This window comes from Oculina patagonica, chromosome 13 (assembly GCF_052425735.1).
Source record: "Oculina patagonica isolate OP01 chromosome 13, crgOcupat, whole genome shotgun sequence".
In the NCBI taxonomy this organism is placed as follows: domain Eukaryota; kingdom Metazoa; phylum Cnidaria; class Anthozoa; order Scleractinia; family Oculinidae; genus Oculina; species Oculina patagonica.
Genome location: NC_135770.1, coordinates 10,024,388 through 10,030,387, shown reverse-complemented (window position 1 = coordinate 10,030,387; position 6,000 = coordinate 10,024,388). Strand labels below are relative to the sequence as shown.

The 6,000-nt window shown below is 36.4% G+C and overlaps 1 protein-coding gene across 1 annotated transcript in view; it reads left to right on the top strand.

Moving 5' to 3' along the window:
- LOC144636696 (uncharacterized) overlaps window positions 1–6,000 on the top strand; it is a 366,639-nt gene that overhangs the window by 341,575 nt on the left and 19,064 nt on the right. The gene's annotated exons all lie outside the window — the stretch shown is intronic.

The following is a 6,000-nucleotide window of genomic DNA, read 5'->3' as shown; positions in this document are numbered from 1 at the left end:
ACGGTGAGCAGTTTCGAAAAGAAAGCCAGCCTGAAAAAATTCAAACTTGAACTGGATTTGATCCATAACCTCTGCGAAACCGATGCAGTGCTCTCTGAGCTGCCAAGTTAACTGGGAGCTGGTCACTTTCAGTCTTTTTTGAGTTCATAATATACCCGTAGAAGATGAAGGTAGTGAATATATGAAATGTCGTATAGTTAAGGTGGCTCGTACCAGTTTTTCTTGCGTGGGAAGTCTGGTGACTAGCGCGCGCGTCACGCTTCATACCAACGAGTCACGCGCGAGATTTGAAAAGGAAAACAAACATGGCGGCCGAGTGCAAGGTTGCTTTTCTTCAAATTCTGCAAATTAAGAAAAAAATTCCGCGTTCAACTGAAGTTGTTTTAACAAGAACATTTTAAGTCAACTTAATGTTCGTCAGTCAAAATGTTTTCGGATCTCACTGCTCGAGTTACAAAAGCAAATTCGCATGTGCTACGATCGATCTTGTCGGAGATCAGCGGAGATCGTGACTCAATTCCACTTTTTTCGTTTCAGCTTATTTGAGTTCGCTGTCAAACACATGATTATTCAGACAAAGAAATACTTAAAAGTAAGACTTACGAGGCACAACTGGCGCCAACTGAAACTGGCTAAATCCCATGAAATCCTGAGCCGAAAAGTTTCGCTGACAAAGCGAGGGGGAGTCCACGCGTGTTGCGCGCGTATGTGCCCGCAAAGATCAGCGGTAGTCAGAACTGAGCATGAGTAAATACCAAAAAGTGAAATTTTAAAGTGGAAACGCGAGTGGGAATTATCGAATTCGCAAAGGCTTTAGCAAGAAAACTAACCCGATAAGCCCTATTTTTTATTGCCCTAATATTTTCCTTTTATGTAAAGGAAACGCCAGAAAAAATCTAAAAAAAATCTACGAAAGGAATTTTTAATTACTTACAAATTGCCCTTTTTTGCATTTGCAAAAACTCCGCTTCGTAGAATTTTTTTCAAATAATTATACAGTTTCTTTTTTAGATGCCAAAAGCTATCACGAGAAAAAATGGGGTTCATCAAGTTAGTTTTCAAGATATAAGCACCGGAAGCTGAAAAAGGCTCCTCAAAATCATTGGCTATCGTTGCCATGGTAATCACTAATGACGTAATTATTGGTATTTTGGATCAACAACACAATGGGTAATTTAATTATACAAAAATTTTGTTACAATCTTTAATTAATTTTTTGGCCATTTTCTTCCAAACGTCGCACAGTCAAAAACCTGAAAACTGGTACGAGCCACCTTAAACGACAGTTGGAATATTAAATTTATGAAAGAACATGTGCTTAATAAGTTGTGAAAGGAAGCGTGGGAAAACAAATCGGGCTTGAATGGGGACAATTTCTTACGTAGCTGCAATAGTTCATCATGCATTAAATCTTTCACCCGCAGTTCAAATATGTGATATTCCATAGATATGTTCACTTTTTTTTTCGGGTTATGGCGGAAAGAAATTTTGCACTTCAGATACATTTGGTTTTTGTGTGAAAGAACTGTTTTGTCTGAGAACGTTTATATTGTTTTTTATGCTTTTAAAAAATAGATATGTACAGTCAAGAATTTCGCGTGGAAAAACTCTCTGTAAATAACGCTGTGAAGCACACAACAAGTTCATCACTAGTTGAAAAATTATCATGTTTCTAAGCATACTGGAATGATTTACAATAAAAACAAGTACAATGTCAGGAGAAGATAACGATTATTCCACAAGCACTCGATGAATATGAGATGATGTGGCGTATAGCGCCTACACTGTAGTTGCACTCAATCATCCTTTATCCAACACTGCAACCGCAGAGTGACTAGCCTAGCTTCGGTAAGTTCAGGAGCGTTTATTTTGGAGAATTTTAATTAAAACTGGAAACAAAGAATCCAAAAAATGTTTTTTTTGTCATGACAATCCCCTTAATACAGATGTTAATACCGTTCGCGTAGAACATATAATATCAGTACGTATTTATTTATCGTCGAAGGTATCCTAGCCATAATCATTCCAGCATACAAAAGTCTTCACAAAAATCACTCTCCGAAGCAGTTCTCCTTTAGCCGGAAGCATAATGTGGCAGTAACGCATTTGAAAACGAAGAATTCTGCGAAAAGATGATCAATTTAACGTAACATGACGTGACGATTTCAGAAGGATACAGCTTCCGCAGGCACACAGTGACTGTTCTAGACTGAACCTTTATCCAATTTAAAATGACACTTCACACTGATCAAGTTACCGTAACCTTTTAGCAACCACTTATTTTCCTCTCTCAATCGAAACAGACGCTTGAAAACTTACAGAGTGTGCAAATAGCGTATCTGTATTTCACAGCGAACACCGCTTTACGACTGCACTTTTTTGGAATCCTTTCCCAAAGAAACGCACGGATCATGAATCCTAACAATCCAGCTTTAGATTTGATCTACATAATCCACTCGGAGTGTGGATTCTTCAGATTCATAATCCATTTTCAGATTTTTGTAAAGAAGCGCAAAATTCATTTTTAGATTCAAGAATCTGGATTTGGATTTTTTTCAAAGAAACGCACCCTTTTTTTAAATGAACGAGGCCACAACCACAGGTAATGAGAATCAGTCATTCACAACGGTGACAAACATGACAAAACAACCCGAAATCTGCGAATAATAACGAAACCAAGGTAGTAAAGAAGTATCTCGCCTACTAACGTGTAATGTTCCTAGTGAGGATAAAATGGCCGAAGAATAAAATTAACGAGTCAATCACAAGTTAAGGCCGGTTTGCACTGGCGCACAAGCATAAGCAAAATGACATAAGCATAGACATAAACACAAGCACAAGAAGAACAAGCACTCTTGTTTTTCTTATGTTGTTCTCACTAGGAATCACCGCGACATAAGTATAACATGGCATAAGTATAAGCACAAGAAGAACGGCCGATGATGTCCTCCACTGTTCCTGTGCTTATACTTATGCCATGTTATGCTTATGTCGCGGTAATTCCTAGTGAGAACAACAAGTGTGTTTGTTCTTCTTATGCTTGTGCTTATGTTTATGCTTGTTTCGGTGTTGTTCTCACTAGCGTTATGCTTACGTTGTTATGCATAATTATGCTTATGCGTTAGTAAAAACCACCAGCCTTTATTAAAAAAATTATGTTACAAGAAAAGAGATTCCCTTTCACAATTTGTAAATCGAAAACAAGGCAAATTTTCTAATGAACGTAACAACCTGCAGTTGTAAATTCAAATCATTTTACCCTTATTTTCAACAAAAAAAATCCACGTTAGAAAATCATATGTAGTCAGGAAAGAAGGCTTTTATACCTATAGTTTATCCAAATCGGTTCTTGTCGATTGAAGGCCCTTGCCTTCAATCCAAAGTTAATTTTCACAGGCTTTCCTTCACGTTTTCACGTGTTTACTTTTCAATTCCAATTCTAACAAACAATATCTTGAAGAAATTTACAGCGCTCAAAAACTTCTTCCTTTGACGTAGAGTTATGTAATCTATAAATGTAAATTTTTACGCAATTCAGTTTTAGACTGTCATGTAAAAATATCAATAAACTATCTATCTATCTATCTATCTATCTATCTATCTATCTATCTATCTATCTATCTATCTATCTATCTATCTATCTAAAAGTGGAAATGTAATGGTCAAGAGGCCAACTCCAAGATTGCTAAGTTGGTTTTATTCGCTCTATCTATCTATCTATCTATCTATCTATCTATCTATCTATCTATCTATCTATCTATCTATCTATCTATCTATCTATCTATCTATCTATCTATCTATCTATCTATCTATCTATCTATCTATCTAAAAGTGGAAATGTAATGGTCAAGAGGCCAACTCCAAGATTGCTAAGTTGGTTTTATTCGCTCTATCTATCTATCTATCTATCTATCTATCTATCTATCTATCTATCTATCTATCTATCTATCTATCTATCTATCTATCTATCTATCTGTCTATCTGTCTATCTATCTATCTATCTATCTATCTATCTATCTATCTATCTATCTGTCTATCTATCTACTGCATAACGTGCACTCCGTGCAAAATGGTACACATTGGAGAGATAGGAAGGCGACTAGAAGATGCCTCGCAACTTGTGTCCAAACATTTTAATCTTCCTGGTCATTCTTAAAAAAAAAAACATATTTGTCTGCTATCCCGCCCCCGGGGGAGTTGTCATATGAAACGAGTGGGGATGCTTGTTGGAATATTTGAAATAACCCTAAAGGAGACCAATCTGGGCGTGGTTCAACGTTTTCTGCCCTCTAAAAGGGACCAATTTTTAGGATCGGTCTAGACCGCCAACAAGGCATAAAGGGTGGCCATAACCGAGACCTTGACGGCTAAAACTCTCGGCGTTCTGTCCTGAACACCCGTACAGAGACCAATTTCATTAATTTACAGCCCTAAATAAGACGACGAGCATCCTCGTCCCTTTTCATATGGAACTCCCCCCCCCCACCTCCCCAACGCTGGTCGAAAAACAAAAAAAATTCAAATCAGATGTATCTTTATCAACTTGAAGCTAACAATCAACTAAGTCTGTCAAAAGCAATACTTTGGTTGTCTGCTTCAATCAAATGATTCCATCGTTTGCTGGCAAATTACAGCAATTACCAAGTGGAAACTTCATCACACATTCCGATATATGTAGTATTCGCTTTGCTCTTGGTCAAAACGTTTGCAGGAGCGTTGTTTTCAGTTTATCTTGCAACGATTGTAAATACCAAGTGAAATTGGAAACAATGCTCCTACAAAAATTTTAGGGGGGTAAACAGGGTGTATTATGAGAACGGTGAAAATTGCGAATTCTTTCACAGAACTGCAATAAAGGAGTTTTTATGGTGCTTATCCTAAACGGAACTTTATTTCTTTCTCATAAACAAGCACATATCCAGGTCTTGAATGGTTTAATTTCATTTTCCCTTTTCTGATAACCATAAATTATATTCGGCAGAAAATGATGCAAACTAAGTTCAAAGAATTAAAAAATAAAACCACCACATTCTCTCAATGAAATGTTCCAGGACGCCCGTCCGATATAAGAAATTTCGATATACCTTAAGGCTACTATTTTTAGAGACTACTAATTTTTAGCGATTTTTTTCTGAGCAAGATTTATCGACTATTAAATTTAGCGGTTTTTCGAAAATTAAAAAAGAAATAATTCATGAGAACAAAGTCACTTAAAATTGAACGAACATTAAAACTGTCAGGAAGAACAAAGTGAATTGCAAATGTTAGAAAGTGGCTTCGTCAGGAAAATCAGTCATATTCTCCACGATGCCGGCGATCCCAGCTCTCTACCAACCATTCTTAATTGTTGCCCTCCATTCTGATGTTGTTGTATAGTTGAACAGGACCACTATATTTAATTTTGTATTCCTCTGGCAGGCGGAGGTATTAATTTAACGCGTATTAAATTTGATCGAGAAAAATTTTAGCGAGTACTAAATTAAGCGATTTTGGCCAAACTCGCTAAAATCGCTAAAATTAGTAGCCGCTAACAATAATAACCTTAAGGTAAGACATTTTTTGTTTTGTCCCCCTGAAGAAGGCAGCATCGCCGAAACGTCGGGAACAGTTTTTTTGACTACAGCGCAGTATTTACACATTTTGTAATTTATAAGAAATTTCGGGCCGACCCGCATTAAGTAATTAAGTAATTATGATATACTGCGTCACACACCTTAGAACCAATCAGATTGCCAGACATTGGTGAGTGTAGTAATATACAAACAATGTCAGTTCCAGATTGGATTGGAACAAAGGTATCATGATACAATTCATATTGTTCAGGTATTTTACTCATACAAAAAATAGACAAAATTAAAAACCTTTACTTAAATTTGAACATTGAGTATGTGTTTGTGATAATTTTGCCCTTTCTTGGCCTAGACGTTGTTTTAAAAATGTTCTAGTGGAAAAGAAAACTGTATATTATTTTAACAATAGCTAGTTTCTCAGTTTATTTAC